The following is an 18080-nucleotide window of genomic DNA, read 5'->3' as shown; positions in this document are numbered from 1 at the left end:
TCAGACATTTCACATTCCAAAACTGGAAGTGTCTATGCAACATAAGGTCACAGTATTACACAACGCACCCCGCTCCTTCTAAGAGCTACTGCATCCTCAAAAGTACACCAACCACAACAGCAAGAGAGCTGTTTACAATGAATTTCTATCTGAGTGGGAGTGTTTTCTCCGAGAATCTTATAACAAGGACATGAAGTGTATGACTCTTCCCAGTGTTTGGTAAAATTTTTACTGAGACGGCACTTATTTAATACTGCTACATCTGCATTCCTTCCTCTTTAAGCTGCCCTTTTAAAAAGTGGGATTTAATTTTTACACTTCCCCTAAGTATTTGTATGCTGGATAATTTTAGCACATGCTAAGCAGAACAATTTCTGTCTATCTTAAATTTAGAACTGAGGACATTTGTAGCTTTTGCAGTGCAACCATGAAATACAACTGATTGTTGCCAATGTAGGTTTTGCTAAATGCTTTTTTATTATTGTTATTTAAATAACTGAATGGTCCAAATAACTTCCATGATCATTCTTTCACATAATCTTTAGATTCTAACAGGTGAATGAAAACTCCAGTTTCAGTTACCACTGCAGAACATTTTACCTTATACAGTGGGTGAAAAGTATGACACGTTTTGGATTTTTTTCCCCCAGTGAGGGGGTAGGTAGAAATGGTGTTGTCACATTATATCATCTGTCTTTGAAATCATGTTCAGCTACAGTTAAGTCTTAGCTGTTCATATGGAAAGTATATTTGACTTTCCCTTGAATGCTAAAGAATTATACATTATCCGACAAAGGCATTTTTAAACATATTTAAATAAGAGGCCAGACTGTATGGAGCAACTTCTTTCAATTCAGGCCTGTCTCCTTTGTCTCCAGCTGCCTGGGGTAGCTGAGAAGGGGGAAGCAGAAGGGCTCAAGGCTGCAGATGCTACCCAGCAACCTCAGGTGAGAATGGGGCTGCTGGTGGCTGACACTCAGAAATCTGATTCAGGCCACCTAATTAATGGCAACACCACAGAGTGAGAGGGTAAGAAAAACAAAAAGAATCCTGTGAAAAAATGCAGAATAAGGGGCTAAGGAGTCTCTTGCACTTCTCATTTCATTAGCTGTGCTGGCACCATGCTTTACTGGGGGAAGGGGTAGCACAGGACTTTTGTTCTGAGTCATTAATTTGGAAGATATAACATGATTAAGAGTCAACTGCCCTTCATCCCACGGAAGAGATCCTTAAAACTGACCTAATGGTTTAAAGTTACTTAGCTCCTCTTTGGTCCCTGTGCAAGCAAAAGGTTAGACTGTAATGTTTAACCATAGCTCCAATGCATTTCTGAGAAGCACAGGGGAGACCACCTGAAGGAAAATCAGACATCTGCCATGCTGTTTCCTGTGTACATGAGGTGGAGAAACATTTGCCAGCCTCCAGTCTCACGCAGACAGAGAGCTTCCTCCCATGCAGTAGCTGTCATGCAGCACACTTTCCTTCTGTGGGACACGCAATCTTTGAGGACAGCAGAAACTTGTGTTCTGTGCATGCCACCTGCCACCAACAGTAAATCTGCAAGATTGTCACTGTGCGATATAGTCAAACTGTGCTCTCAGCAGGATTGGCAGCATGTCTATATAAAAAGTAGGATGAAGAACCAATGAGGGACAGCAAGAAAAAGTCTTATAAGTCTGGAGATACACTACCATAAGGAGAATACAGCATTACAAACCTTGACGAGCTATTCAAAGGGTTACTTTAAAATTAAAAGTAATACTTGCGATATATGCATTTATTATTTTAACTTTCATCCATAAGAGGTCACTGTGTGATTCAATGAACACCTTGGTGTCAGCAGCATTCCCCTCCCTTCCCACATGCTCAGCACCAGGTGTCCAGTCATCTCCAGTAACGTCCTAGCTATTATCCAGCTGCCTTCTGTAGGGACAGATAGAGCAATAAAGCAAGAATTGTGTAGGTGTCCTTCAAGCACTTTGATCGTGTGACCTTAGCCAATTTTACAGTTACTTGAATGTACTTACTTTTCATTCCCCATTAATCTCAAGTGGATCCAAGAGTTTTACAACCACTGTAGGCATTTTGAATAACTGGTTAAAAATATAGAAAAATTTGGGGAGACTGATGTTGAGCAGCAAAGATACAAACTCCCAGGCAGGCAATGCAAGTCCCAGGGACTGCAGACTCAATTTTTTAACCTGTTTTATCAAGATATTGCTTTATTAGTAATGAGTAGATGTTTTCGCCAGGGTGACTCCAATGTACAGTGGGACTAGTAGGCCTGTCAAGGTCACCTGCCAATAGGAACTTTTAAAGCATTAAGTTTCTATATTGCCATTTGCCATTAAATGAGAAGGAGTAATAGACAGATGCAACTTAATGGCAGCTGAAACCACCTTAGCACAATTCAGCTCCTTTAGTATCTTCATGGATGAAGGTGACTTAAATGGAAGTAGTTCATTCAGAGATTTCCATGAGAAAACAGAAGCAAAAAATAAAAATCAGCACCACAGAAATTTTGCAGTGGAAAACTTGTTCTTATGGAAAGTCCTCTTTCAATTGATAACCTGCTTTTACATGAAGTTCCTCCATAGCTGTAGGCACAGCCCTCATGCAGGGAAGTTTAAAAGCAGCTCTTATCTGCTGTACCCCCATCAGATACACTGATGGACTGGAACCCTCATCTTTCCCTTCCTCCCATGCAAATACCAAAGCTCACAAGCAATTTCACTGCAAGTACAAAATCGTATTGACTTGCAGCCACAGTACTCACCTAATTACAGACAAACATGTGGAGGAATGCTTGATGGCCTGATCTTTAATGTTCCAAATCAAGATCAAATGCAAGCTCTCACGCATAAGCTATCCTTAATGTTTTGATACATGTAACTGCCACTGACTTCAGAAAAATTTTCACAAACACAAGGGATTGTAGGCGTGGAGAAGCCTTAAAAAAAGCTCCTCAGAGCTTGACTGCAACAAAGACAGGGAACCTACACTTGAATTTTACATTATTATATGAATACACCTCAATCATGGATGCAACTCCATCACTATTGTTTTACAGTGGCCTAAACCAGTCAGCCAAGACTACACATTTCATAGATAGCATTACAAGGAGAAAGACAAACATTTTTAGTGTACTTGCTAAGGATCTTCTAAATTTGCATCAGGAGCACTGAGTAAGAATCTTCTTTACAGAGGGATATTAGAAAAGGATAAATCATTCACTACAATGTATTTTTTATCAATCACTTTAGCATGAATCATCATGCTGTGCAAACAGGCTAGAGATCATACTTATGGCTGGGCTGGAAGTATCTCAGCAAGTCAGAGGAAGAAAAAATCTGTTGGAGCAGGCAGTTCAGAAAGAGGTACTGAGTCATTCACCTAAACTTCTAAAGTGAGTTACAATAATTCCACACAAGCCCTGTATTTGCATACCAATGCATTTTTAACCCTAGATAAAATATAGATCCCTTTAGGAGAAGGAAAAACAAGTGAATTCAAGTGGAAATCCTGGACTCATCTTCACAACTTAGAACAGTGTATCTTGCTTCTATTCCCGACTACCTTCTGGCCTATGCAAGCTATTCAACAGAAGAGTGATCCAGCAACCCCAACACTGAGCTATGTGGAGGAGCTGGGACATCATGAGCTTGGGGCAGAAGCAGCTGCCTGCCTGCCTTTGCAGGCTGTGAGGTGAGGGAATGGACACAGGCCACTGTTCAGCTGCTACACTGACCTTCAGCAATGCTGAACTGCGTTGTGAATGTGCCCTTGGGCCGCACTCATGTTTCTAAACTGCATGCTTTCTTGGCTATATGCAACACTACACACTGAGTTCACACACTTGTACAGCCCCTTGTCTATACTTCACATGAGTCCCACAGGTTCCTCACTGCTCCAAATTGCAAAATGTCCAGGCTGTTACATCAGGTTTACTGCTGCTCTGAGCAGAAGGAGCACAGCAACAAGACGTGCTCACTAAGATGTGCTGCATGGCTGCGAAAGTGATACACGCTGAAGTGAAATGACTGAGATGGGTTTAAAAAAATCCCGTCTCTACACCAAAATGAGTTGCACCTTCAGAACACTGTGGTAATAAAGTACAGTCACAATGAAAATGTTACTGATACATCCTTTTTTACTGAAGTGGCATGAAGGACATTTATTTTCAGCCATATGTCTGAAGGAATACCCCACATGCTAGATAGATAGCGTCATGCTATGCAAGCTGTCTTTTCCAGTATCTAGCAGAGAGAGCTCTATTGCACTGAAGCACGTGTGGTAAAACGGGCCCAGGCTCTTCTTCATATTCTCAGCATACCTGTTGCTACCACACAGCTGCTCTCAAGTCTACGATTTCCTGTGCAGTACAAACTGCACACCACTTCCCCTACAGGGGAAAAAAAAAAAAAAAAAGAAAAAAGAAAAAAAAAAAAAAGGAGCATTGCTTGCTTTTAATTGATGATGGAAATAATGTCATATTTTCCACTAGCCAAGCTTGAAACCATTACTGAATGAACCTTCATTAATTTTTCCACAACATTTTGCAGAAATGTCAGGAAACAGCTGCACCAGAAATGATTAACTGTCCTTATCACTCGTGTTTCATTGGCCAACTTGAAATTATTTGCTTTTTCTTCTTCTAATATTCAACACCCAATGACTTTTTTTTCTTTGTTATTCTTCAGTAGAATATCTCAACACACCACTTGTACCCAATTACACAGGTTTAGCGGTACACAAACATTTTACGATCAGTGGAAGAATTTGTACAGTTTGGCGTTGCAAACTTCTAGGAAAAGATTTCTCAGCTGTGTCTTTCTTGGATCAAATTCAATTAAATTCACAAGTCAGATCGTATTTGCCAGTCAGACCAAATTCATTACACAGACAAACTTCTCTTGCTGTGTCTTCCTTCCTCTCCTGTTCTACTCTTTTCCTTTTTCCTCTTCTCTCCCCACACTTTATCCCTCATGTCTTCTTCAAGTGATACCACATGTCACAGCTTATCATACAATGCCCTGTATTTTTTCTGGCAAATACAAGTGGAATAGTCCGCATCATAACTCTAAACATGCAGCCACTGAGATGCTGAAGGCTTGGTACAAAATAGAGTGCAGCCATCTGGACTAACTGCCAGCACAGATCTGAGATTCCCAGCTGGCTAAAACTTTGCAGCCTTGGAAACTTAGCGAAGTATCTATGAGCAAAAGAACCCTCTAACACAGATTTGCACACTGCAGTGGATAACATGTATCTTTTCAAAAACTTAAATTGAAGCTATAGGCCTTGCATGTGTAATCTCAGGATATATTCAGACTGAGGAAAATGTGAATATGAAAAGGTATATCCATGTACTAGAAGTTAAATAAAAACAATCCCACCAGGTGTGGTTCAGTGTTAATTATATTGTGACACCCTATCTGCAACAGAAAGTGGGTTATTTAAAGAAAATGGATAGGCACAGAAATGGAGATTTATCTAGGTATTATAGAGGAAGGATCCTTCATGTTGCCTGTTATTCCATACGATTTGCATCTCTTGCTTTTTAAAATGGTCTTTCCACAGCAGCGTGCATGGCATAATGATTCACAAGCAGCTCTGCTCAGAAAGAGCCAGATGCTGATGTCCTTACCCGTACTAGGTAAACTCATGAATGTCTTCATTGTGTTCAGCAGGTTTACAGCTGTCAGAATCTGGCTCAGAATCTCTAACACGGGTCAGTACTACTATTAAATTGGTGCACTGCTGGCTACGAAACAGATCTGTTTTTAAATTACTCCAGCAAGATATTTGCTTAGATAGTAGAAAAGGCAGTACACTATATTCTATTCAAAATATCTATGAATATATATGGATTCTATTTACAATAAATGAAACACTGCCAAAAGTACCAATTTTTTTATTAATTTTTTTAAGCAATCAGTTTCACAATATGCAATGCTGAATTTCTCCTTCACAGTATCCTTATCTGTCTCTGTTCTAGCTTAAAAGCAGTAGCTTGCAGTGTCAGAGGATTTCAAGGACTGTGTCTTTCCAATGCATGGCATGTTAATACACCACCCACTATTGAGCGCAGGGAGACTGCAAGTCACAGTGTCCATTTCTGCCTCTGCCAGATGTTTTCAAGTATCTTTCTCCTACCTCAGACAGTCAGAAAACTAGCAAATAAATGTGTTGCCCCACTGCTCAGGGAAGAAGAAACATGTTTTTCTCTCTGACTAATAGTGGGAAAAGAAATGAGTGTTCTTTCTCGCTGCATTTGCACATCTTGAGCTCAAACCACCACCACTGAAGCACAGCCTCCTGTTCACACACTCAGCCACCAGCAGCAGGATCTAGGGGTAATGCTATAACAAAAAGAGAGACCTTGAACTTGCTTCACCTTTTGCATAGTCATTTATATTTGGGCAAAGTGGATAACAGCTCCTTTAGCACTAGCGTAGTGGCATTTTATGCTCGCCAGGCATTCACTTTACCCAGGTATAAATAGCAAAAGGTTTCAGACAGTAGGGAATCAGGACCAACATCCTCAAAGGTTTCTCAACCAAAATAGAGCGGCTGGTCCTGAACATCATAACTTGTGCAATCGCTCTCTGCTGCAAGAATCATGCCCTGCAGGGCACCCGGGACTGCTGGTTTGGCAGCATTGCATGCTCCTATCTTCAGGGGAAACGTGCTTTGCTATCACCCTGCATCTAGCAGTGGGATCAAACTGCAAGTTCACACACATAAAGCAGGCAATATAGGCTTCAGTTTCTTAACGTGAACCTTGCATTAGCTCACACAACATATTTACTACTCTTCCAGTATTAAGTGCTGGCTTTAATGTCCTTAGCACACATGTTAGTGATATGTATTATAGTTACAATAGCATTTCTCTGACTTATATTGAGAGCATCTATTCTAAAGTTCAGCTGTCCCAAATGAAAAAGACCATTACTAGGCTGACACATTCCATGGGGAATTTTCAGCATACAAGAGAGCCACAGCAACAAGGGCCCAATGCATAGAAGTACCATTAAGTTACACACTAATGAAACCTGAAGAATTTATGCTCAAAGCCCATTTTAGAGGATGGGCATCAAAGTTCTCAGTTTTCCACTTAAATCTTGCCTGGTGAGTTGGGACGTGGCTAGTTTTTCATACTGCAGTATTCCAAAACTCCTGCTTATAAATTTCACACACTATTAAAGCTTCCCAAACTGGGAGCAGAGCACAGGAGTGCATCAGGATAGTTTGTTTCCCTGCTGAACTTTCACTGTAAATTCTACAGGTGAGGATAATGAATTGCTTTTGTCAGCATGTTCCCTGGTAATACTCTTCTCATCCAGCTCTGATCTTAGGGTACATGGGAAGACATCTCAGCTCTCAGAGACAGCAGAGGGGAAATAGAGCGATGCAGATTGACACAACTTTGATGTGGATCCAAAAGAAGAAATATCCCATATAGCACCACTGTGGACTGCAGAATATTTGGGATCAGTTCCAGGTTTGAGAAAAGGTTTAAGCCCATTTCAATTTAACCCCCTCCACTCCCTCCTTCAGTTCATACAGAGTGAAATATAGGTCTAATCCCACTTACAGTTCTGAAAAATGCAAGCTTTATGTCAAAATACACTATGCATTTTCTTTAAACACCTTCTCCTGAGATCATCACATAGCATGAGGACATCTGATGTCTTCTGTACATGTCTAGCTCTTGGGGCTACAGATAAATAGTAAAAAATGTAAAACAGAGAGGGCCAATGAGAATTATCAAATATTTTCCTAACTTTTCACTACTTTAAGTCAGTCATGTTAAATTCAAAGGCTAACATAACTCTCTGAACACCAAGGATGTGCCAGTACACAGAAGATTAAAGGAGATTCTCAGTATTGCGACAAAGTATCTGTCTTTTAGGGTACGGTCCCTGAGACAAAGTTTATATGAAAACTGTCCAACCTGTGACTGCCAACTCAAACACAGAGCTGCAATGAGCAACAGAACACAGACCTTTTCCTGACAACATATGCTGGCCTTCATAGCCTGTAATATCATAGATAACCGCTACTGAGAACCTACTAACTGTAAGTTAACTTGGGTATCATGATACTACGTTGTCATCATTTTCACAACTGTAGTTTGCATGAGCCCATGCATTCAAAACCCAGAGGAAAAAAGAAACCTTAATCTTGAGGCCCGCTCCCCAAGTTCAATTGAACCCATCCTTTCCTTGTTCTCCTACCTGTCTGCTGCAGTCAAAGGTGCATGTGAATTATGGTTCCAGTCAATGCAATTTGGTTCACCACTCCAGAAAATATGGCTGTCCACACTCCCCTCCACCTATTTAGAAAACAAACAGGAGGATTTTTAAGGACTTTTGTCAAATCATCTCGCTATGGCATTGGCTACAATAATACAATAGGAACTTCAGAGATTCAGACACAGTCCTTCTCGCTCCCTAGGTATTTCTTCCTCAGAGCAATGTGACACTAGAAATCAGTACCCATTCTGGGGATTCCACCTTGCAGTTATCTACAATGCATGTCAACTGAAAATATTCTGAAGTGAAAACTAGTCTTATAAAACCTAGACCAAAAGGTATACTACTTTCAGACATACAAACACACCAAGCAGAATAAGCATAGAAAGCATGGTAGTGCCTTGGTAGTCTATTTACTTTAAAGAGTTACAGTAAGACATGTATTTTTAATAAGATGCATTTTTAATTAAACACAAATATTTTCCTATCTTTAAATCAGAGCAGTATCTCTCATGCCACTTCTTTGCTGCCTAGCACTGTGCTCTAAAAGTGGGATCACCTCATGAATACTGGGGCAATCATTGTCAGTTACCTTCTACAGACCACACAATGAAACAGCTGTGAAGCACAGATAACTCCAGGGTGGATGTGACCCTGGAAAGAGAAGCACACTCAGGGAGATCCTGGAGAGTGACATGACGGCACATGGTTCCAGAGAGAGATCTCGTGTGCCTTTTCTCCTGCCCTTTGCCCTGCCATGCTCCACGGTGCATGGACATGACGCTGCTGGCTGACTACCCTCATGGGGCAGCTGGGTCAGCACAGCAGGAGGGCTGCCTGTTCCTCGAGGGCGTACAAACATTCTGGACAGAGGCCTCTGACAGGAAAATGCCCTACTCAGCAAGCTAGACCTGTAGATTGATGGTCATGGCCTAATTGTGTCCCTGCAGAAGCAAGCAGGAAACCTCTCTATGTTTTCATGAGCACAAGGCCTGCCCACACTGCCCCGTACACTAGCAAAGACTGCTATGGGTGAAGCCACATAACTCCATGCTTCCATCATCAGCAGAGTGCAGATGTGAGCTGAAGGAAACAGTGCAAAATGTGAACGTTGAGGAAGGTCTGGAATGAGTTAGTAGTTTAAAAAAAAAAAAAAAAAAAAAAAAAAAAGGCATGTGCTTATATTTTCTGCTGTAATATTTGCTATCAGCAACAAAAACAAATATCAAATGATAATGTGTTACTAACTGGCAGTGTCAACAGTGGTCTATATAGGCATCTGAGTATATAAAATAACATATGCTCTGGCTCCAGACCCTAACACTTTATCACATCAATATACAGCTTTCTAGGAAATTAATCTGGATGCAGAGCCAGGAACCACTTTTCAATCTCCAGGCAGACAGAGCCCAATATGCTTTTAATCTATGGGTGAAAGCAGGGCAAGGCTGGATTCAAGGGCAAAACCCTGTTTATAGCAGAGCCAGTATTTCACTCTCTATTTTTACAACTAGACTGAGAAAAGTTCCTGTCAAAAATGAAAGCAAAGCAATAAAGAAGCCATGAGTTGTTATTTGCCCATTCTTCAGTAAAACCTAGGGGTGCTCCAAATTGCAGCCTGCTTCTCTTGGAAGTAAACAGATATCCTCCAGCCCCCAAGCATGCAGCCCCACACCTTATGCTTTCAGAGAGGCCAAAATGGTTTTAATGACAATGGTTACACTTGCACAAAGTTGTTTTTAATGAATATACATTACAAATCTGATTATGCAGTCCCCAACCCAAAGACAAGGGGGTCATTTATGGTAAATCCAAGAGAGAGCAGAGGAGTATTCCATTAAAAGACAACAAACTCCCAAGAGAAACACATCATTTATGAAATTAGCTTTTAACCGATAGGAACCAGCATATTTCCCCATGTGGTAGACTTCACTGTCTTCAGCAATGTTCCTCAAAAGATATACCAGGATCTGATCCAAGTGTGAAAGACTCCCACTGACTTCAGTGAAGGCTGGATCGGTTTCTGAGTATTTAAAAAGCTTACTCTTTACTTATAATTAGGTTAAATATTATTCAAAGCAAGATCTGTTTAAGGACAGTATGATTTTGTCTAATCAGTGCTATTGCATATCCTTACTAAGTCAACAACCCTACAGCAATGCTTGAGCTTGCAAGCAGTATGTAGTCTAAGGGAACAGCTAACCTACAATGCCTTTAACAACCTCAGATAATGCAAGTGTCATCAAACAGAATGTTAGCGCCCAATTAAAGCTTCCAGAGGCTTTGTTGTGATACTAAATCCAGAAATTTTAATTTGTTTTTATCATCAAGTTAGTAAAAACTTGTGTGATACTGGGATATTTGGAAGCAAAAGAAAACATTCCTTTAACAACTAATTTAACAACTCCTTAAACAATACATCATTTGCTAGCATTTGGACATATCTGGTCAAGACTGTTTTAATCTACTGCTGTTGTTTGCCAGCCATGGAGACTAAGTTAAACAAGTACATCAGAAGGGGAACGAGAGTATGAGAAACACGGCATGACTAGGAAGACTTTTTCCAGTTTGAGCTTTGCAGCTTGTACTCGCAGGGATGAGTCTTTTACACAGGACCTGAAAACACGAAAATGGAGGTACCCTGATGATGACTCTTACCCTTTGCTTTTGAAAAGAGTACTAGACCCTCCCTTGGCAGTTTCAGTAGTTATCTTATGATTGTACAGCTACATGTTTAGCAGTGAAATTAAAATGTAGCAGTAGGCATTTGTTATCATCTGACCATAAAGGTAAATACATTTCACTGATCAACAAGAACTCTCTTTTATATTAGTTCTTATGTATCCGTTACACTGTCTCTACTAGATTAGTTGAGGGGGGACTAGAGGAAGATTCCTATGCACTTTACAAGATAAAAAAAAAAACAACAACAACACAGAAATCTCATGTGTATTATAATGAGAAACTAAAATTTAAGGAAAACAACTAGCAAATATTTATTTTGCTGCTAATAAATGGGTAAAATTGTCTCAAGAGTACAAAGGGCAAATAAAGCCTTGCCTGTGTTACTCCTTAACTTGCTTACAGAAGGTATCATTCCAGCAGACTGTATCTTATCATAGGAAGAAAATTCACCTAATGACTCAGTTTGACCAGGTTTATAAGAAAGCCAGACACCATTTAAGTTGCAGCCAGGTTCCCAGATGGCGTAAGGTTTTTCTCCCCATACAACTAGGGGAGAAAAACACATACACTTTAGTAGCTTGCCATCCCAGAGCTCTAACTCATGTACTGTAACTCACAGCAATAAGGCAATACAAAAATCTCCCACTTTTTTACATGGGTTCAGTCCCCCTTTAGATATGTGAAACAGTCAGTGTGGACTTTCTAACGCTCTCTTTGCCCTCTTTCTCCTTTTCAAACACAAAGTCCAGAGATTACAGTCATTAATGGGAGGAGTAAGAAGTCTAAAATTTGCTTGGCTGTCACTGTGATGGATTAAGCTCCAGACAGACATCAATCTCCATCTCAGTGCTTATTCTCTGAACAGGCAATATTTTACAGTTACCATTCCCTAAACAAAGCACAATTCATTAAACACATAATTTGATAGCAGCTAAGACTGGAAGTAAAAATATCTCCCTACTTGAGGAAGGTAAAAGCCATGTCATGCTTTCAATTAACTACATAGAATCAATGGCAAAATACAACCGCCTAAGAAATAATGTTCACATCCTGATCAAATACAACCACACGTATATGCAATCAAATTTGGAAAAAATGAAAGACAGTTGTTCTATTGTACTATGCCAGTGTTCTCACTTTACCTGTTCACACAAATCACCTGTGAGTAGATGAATTAAAATACAGTGTCTACCTTTTCCCTCTTAATTCCAGCTGGCAGCTCTATTCATTCTGGCATCTCTAGCAACTACAAGCAGTTTGCTGAAATTTATGGATCAAATCTTAAACTACTTCCAAATTTAAAGGGATATATTTTTGTTAATGTATTTTTCTGTGCTGTAAATGTTTTCATCTTCATTATTGAAAGAGAAAGTTTGTTTTCACTTTCTTTTTTTTTATTTATTATTTTTATTTTGCAGTAGGATTATGACAGTCTATTAAAATTTTGTTTCTTCACAGCTTTTCTTCATTTTAGTATTTTGGTTCCTGCATGCTAGCACCATGCTGCAGATCCAGACACAAAAAAGCACCAAGAAATCTCTACAGCATTTTTCATTTGCTGAAATTTATATCCCTGTGAATTTATACATGTATGTGTGCATGCATATGCATATATATTATGGAAATAAAGATAGTCATGCATGCTAACACATGTATATGCTGTTTTTACTGTCTCTCAGCCTCCCCTGAAAGCTAGCAACCAGAACAAAATTTACCTAAAAGATACATTATCCCAAATGACTTTTGGAACATCACCTATGAACTTTGTTTATTTACACATAAGCAATTCACTCTATTAAAATCAAGCACCTGATTTCTTTGGCAGTGTTATATGTACTGTTTGGAACTTCTCTAAATTACTTCCTTTATTCCCAGAACCCACGATGTGCAAGATCATATTTTGTTGCTACCGCTGGAACTATGATTTTGGGTTACTCTTTTTTTTTTCCCAATTCAGCCAGGAGCTAAATTAGCAAGAGCACATCCCCCTAAGTATAGGTCCATAACCTCACTACACATAGCAGTTCAGACGCTGCCAGCTGAGATCAGTGCCCTCAGCTAACCAGGCTTGATGCTTTTAGACAATGGTCAGGCTGACAACTGACACTGTGTCCACATATACATGTTGCTCAACCCATTTGTCTGCTCTGCTATTGCCAAAAGGACAGGACTGCTTGGCTAGACAGCTGATACAAAGATGTGAGTACTTCTAGGGGTCCTCTGAGGGTGGGCAGGGAAGGCAAAAACATCAGGGATCCGCTGAGCCCAAGATAGGATTTCTGATAAAGTTCATGCTCTAACCAATCCAAATAGGCCTCAGCAATATAAACACAGAGAACTTCCTCCAAAAATACCTTGAAGAAAAAGTGCTGGGGATGAAAGTTCACTCGCACCTGAGAAGTCGGCAACTAAGCAGACATGCAGGACACCAGGGAAGTGTGATGCCTGCTTGGGAGCAAGATAAATTTGTCAGCAGAGAAAATATGTGAATTCTAAAGACTTGGGTTCTGCTTTCAGAGTTTCGGTTGTTGTTATGTGCAAAATCTAAGCATTATTCTCTACAAAAATAATTTTAAGACCTCAGCAAGGCTGAGCATACCAGTATCCCAGGCATACTGGTATATACAAATCAGTCTCTGGTAGAGCACTACTAGATGCAAAGACAGCTCATACAACAAAGGATGTACTACATTCTTTTTGGGTCTGCATCCATGGTGAAGCACCATCACTGGCAGCTGTACATTTATCCTAGGAATCGGAACTGGACATCAATACAACTCCAAGTAGAATCTTTGCTAGCAGTTCTTCTGGATGCCATATGACTTCTTTACAAAGAAGTAGGTGCTCTCTATCCCTTCTTCCTTCCACATCTAGAGAAGGAACATTTATAATGTCCTCATTCCCAGTGCCTCCACACTGTTCCTCCAGGTCTAAAGGAAGAAGAAGACTGTGGAGTCCTCAGTCCTCTGCTGTGAGGCAAGATCCCTCTGCACTGATGTCACTGCACTCTCAGTGTGTGCCCAGTAAGACAGTAATTTGTCACGAGCGTGGGCCCTATCCATACATGGCAGGCTGGAGGAGGAATGACCTCAAACTCCGTTTCTGATCCAGAGGGCGTTGTCAGAGCACAGTGTTTGAGTTTGATGCATGAAGCGCGGAGATATTTTCAGCTCCTGAATCACACTTCTGGCTCCACAGCTAACTTGAACTTTTCCTTAATTTTGTTTGCAATTTTTCACCTTCTGCTATCACCATGGGCTCTCAGAAAAAGAAAATGAGCTGGTTGCAGGAGGGGGGAAAAAAAAAGCCTTATTATGAGGATTTTTTAAAATCACTTTTATTTTAATCACCTCTACTTTATTCTCCTGTATGTGTTGAGCAATGGAATTAAACAAATGACTAATAGATTAGTGGTGCATCACAAATGTCTGTTCTTTCGTGTTTTTGTTGTTTGTTTTGTTTTGTTTTTTTAATATGCCATTAAATGCTGCCAGTGAATATTTTCTAATGATTTTGGTGTCCAGTACAAGAACAAAATGGTCTGAAAAATGAGGCAGTGCAATAGCAGTTAGGCAGGTTGCAGCTATAGGAAAGCTTTGAGGGATCAAATTTGTATATTCCTATAGCTAAAGCAAAAATATTTTGCTGTACTTTCGCCATGAAGCAATATTGACTTGACCAGAATTCAAGAGCATAATTTCAAACTGGCTGTAATGAAAAAACAGAGCCTCACTTTACAATACCAAAAGAATAAGTTCTAATTGGCATATCCTGCCAATTACAACTGCATCACCTCTCCGTTGCCATGGCCTGATTCCTGAATTCAATAGGAAAGCTCCAGGAAAATGAGCAGACAAATTATGCAACCTCAGTCACAGCTGAGCAAGTCATTTAGGCATACGCTTAATTCCATCTCTAAGCAGTAAAGCCAGCTAAGCAAAGCAAGGCATGTTCTCAAGTCAAAAGTGAATAGGTGGCATGCATCCTTCCAAATGTTTTTTATTTTTTTTCCACAGACTCAGGATGTACCATAAACTTCCCCTGATTTCCTTGGAGCTCATTGTGCTGGAATAAGGTTGAATTCACTCACACACGTACCAGTCTTTTTAACTTGTCCATAGATTTGATTAAGCAAAATAAATTAAAAAACAAACAAACAAACAAGCAAAAACCAACCATGTGGGACATACCCTTCAGCAGAGATAAATGTGCATGCTACCCACTGATTACAGGGAAGCACAGAGGTAGGAGGAGGTGATGCAGAAAACATGAGGTAACAAGCTACCATAAGGAAATCCCATGCATCCACAACTGCTGATAAACCTCTTGTAGTGCTTTCACATAGAACTGACAGTTTCCTTATCCACCAGAACAGGGAAAAGTCATGGGCACTTAGTTCCTCTACTTCCTGAACTCAGCTCTGGTGAGGCCACATCTTGAGTACTGTGTTCAGTTTTGGGCCCCTCACTACAAGAAAGACATCGAGGCCCTGGAACATGTCCACAGAAGGGCAACAAAAGTTGTGAGGGGTCTGGAGCACAAGTCTTATGAGGAGCAGCTCAGGGAGCTGGGATTGTTTGGTCTGGAGAAGAGGAGGCTCAGGGGAGACCTCATTGCACTCTACAACTTCCTGAAGGGAGGTTGTGATGAGGAGGGGCTTGGCCTCTTCTCCCAGGCAACAAAAAGGACTCGAGGAAATGGCCACAAGTTGTACCAGAGGAGGTTTAGATTAGACATAAGGCAGATGAGGAGCTATGAGATATGGTTTAGTGGTTTGCTGTAGCTATGGTAATGGGAGGACAGTTGAACAAGATGATCTTGTAGGCCCTTCCCAGCCTTGTGATTGTATGATTCTGTTTGCCTCATGTAGCAATGAGAAAAGAGCTAGAAAAATGACCACATGATATGATAAGGGATGTGGTCTCTCTTCCATGCAATTAAGTAATGGGGCAGTCTCCAAAGTCTTTTCCTTTAAATTTTCTTTAATCTCAGCAAGAAATGTTAATCTAACAGAGACAACTTCCAGGGAAGCATGGAGCATTCCTCAACTGCCGATAATTGGTGAGTGGTATACAGAATAAAAGTTTGCAGGAATTAAACCACCAAAGCAAAAGACACGCTGTACAAACATCTCTCTTTTGAGATGACACAACATAGAGCATAAAGTACAAACACAACCCAAACAAACAAAGCAGAAAAGCATTGTGGAATAAATAAATTAATAAAGAATCATTTCACAAAGAGCTTCTCTGCTCCTCTTACAACCATTAGGACAGCGATAATGCTGAAATGGACAGCCAGCCCTGAAAACTGCATAAACTGAGACATAGAGAAAACAACTGAAAGCAAGGAGAGAGACTGAAAAAATAAGTGAGACAACAGATGGAAAGCAGAAATGCAGTGTCTAAACTGCAGCTGTAATTCTGCCAGTAGCAACCATGTTTAAGAACAGTTCATCCTGCTTTCCTATTTTGGGGAGGGCAGGAGTTTTCTTGTTAACAAAACTGCCATGGATTCTTCCCAGACAGTTGGTGGGACAGAAAAATTATTTCCCTCCACACCTAGGAGCAAAACTACACGTCTAAGAAAAGGAAAGCTTCTGACACCCCCTGGTTCCTCATTACACAGTTGTTCTAGTACAGCTGGGGAGCAAAGAGGGTCACCTCATTAAAATCTACATCTACAACTACCAGAGCTGTGTTTTAGTTGCTGCTGGCCAGGGGTCAATGAAAGGTATTGTTCGGAGCTCTCCCTTGGCAGTACAACTCTGCCAGTCACTCTCCTTTGCTAGCTTGACTGTTAGAATTGCACAGGAAAAAGGTCGTTATTATTCTACCAATGTTTTATAGACTAATTTGGCAGTTTTTCTAGCATGGTTTTAGTAGTTTTGATAGCACGCTGGTATGGGAAAGAAGGATTTCCACATTGGCTCAAGAAACAGTTTTGGCAAGACTACCTATTTTTAACATTGTTTATTCCTATTTCAGACACAGCACTTTCTCTCCCATCTGTTGACACAATTGTTTTGTTTCTTAAAAGACACAGTTGCCTGTCTCTTGGAGATAAAAAACAATGATCTCCAATAGCTGCAGAGAGAAACAGAAGACTAAAACTCCATCAAACAGTGCGCTGGTCAGAAGGTAATGTGGGCTGTTTTATGAGTGAAAAGTAGAGCCTCTTAAAGATTCAGATGCTTCTTAAAAATTACATTAAGTTTTGGCTTCTGTGGTATTGTAAGTGTGACTGTGGACTCTTAAAATTCACATCTGATATGCTCACCAACTAAGATGGTTTATCGATCTAGGGAGCCTAACTGCGAGCCTGCCATCAGCGACACGCCAGTCTGCTCAGCAGGAGTGCAGCCACAAGATCACAGAGGCAGACCTTTTCATTCTTTTCTTTACTAACAAAAGGAAAACATAATGACAGCACTGGGGGAGAGAAGCGAACTCCAAAAATTATTAATATGATAAAAATTCAACTTATATAGCGGGACAAAGCATTGAGCAATCCTTATAATACTGGGGTCGTCAGGGCTGCTTTCTCAGATTTTTGATGATAGAGGCTTTTTTCCTTATTGGTTTGCTGAAGCTCCTGGTTATGATCTCCCAGGCAATCTGAAAACCTCATCTCCTTTCAAAGGCATTCCAGGCAGCCTGTGAGTTTGTAGCAAATAAAGCTGAAGCACGGCTGAGGTGGGACCTCTACAGATCACTACAGCAACCTCAGCTCCTGTAGGACAGCCTATTTGCTGGCAAAGCTGCAATATGAAAACCTGATATATTAAAGGTCAAGACTCCAATACAGAGCAGACTCATACGTATTGTGTTTTAATTTCTTTTTACGCAGAGTGTTGTCTAGGGACCTGGAGAGGTGAAAGAAAGATAAATCATGCATGACAAACTGGAACAGAAGACAAGGCTGTGTCCAGAATAGGATCGCTCTGCTGTTGCAGCTGTCCTAGCAAACTGTACTGACAGTGTGTCCCCAGCACAGGCTTCATTCGTACTAGCAAAATTGTATTATTTGCTAGCATAGCTTTAGCATAGCTAAGGTTCCTCTTCCCTTATCCAGCAGGTAAAAAGTGTATCCATAAAAGCAGAGACTTGTCATAAGTGTATCCACAGTGAGAGCTTC

The 18080-nt window shown here is 40.5% G+C and overlaps 1 protein-coding gene across 18 annotated transcripts in view; it reads right to left on the bottom strand.

The window, feature by feature from the left end:
- The window catches only part of HIVEP2 (HIVEP zinc finger 2), a 124933-nt gene that overhangs the window by 42157 nt on the left and 64696 nt on the right, over positions 1 to 18080 (bottom strand). For 12 of the 18 annotated variants that reach the window (XM_015858319.3, XM_015858312.3, XM_085543507.1 and 9 more), the window contains one exon: positions 8241 to 8338. The exons of the other annotated variants lie outside the window; for them this stretch is intronic. The gene's annotated coding sequence lies outside the window, so the exon portion shown is untranslated. The remainder of the gene's footprint in view (positions 1 to 8240; positions 8339 to 18080) is intronic. 18 annotated transcript variants of the gene reach the window in all.

The sequence above is a fragment of the Coturnix japonica genome, chromosome 3 (assembly GCF_054131305.1).
Source record: "Coturnix japonica strain WE chromosome 3, WE-NBRP24, whole genome shotgun sequence".
NCBI lineage: Eukaryota > Metazoa > Chordata > Aves > Galliformes > Phasianidae > Coturnix > Coturnix japonica.
Note: the sequence above shows the minus strand (reverse complement) of the source record. Positions and strands in the feature narration are given on the sequence as shown.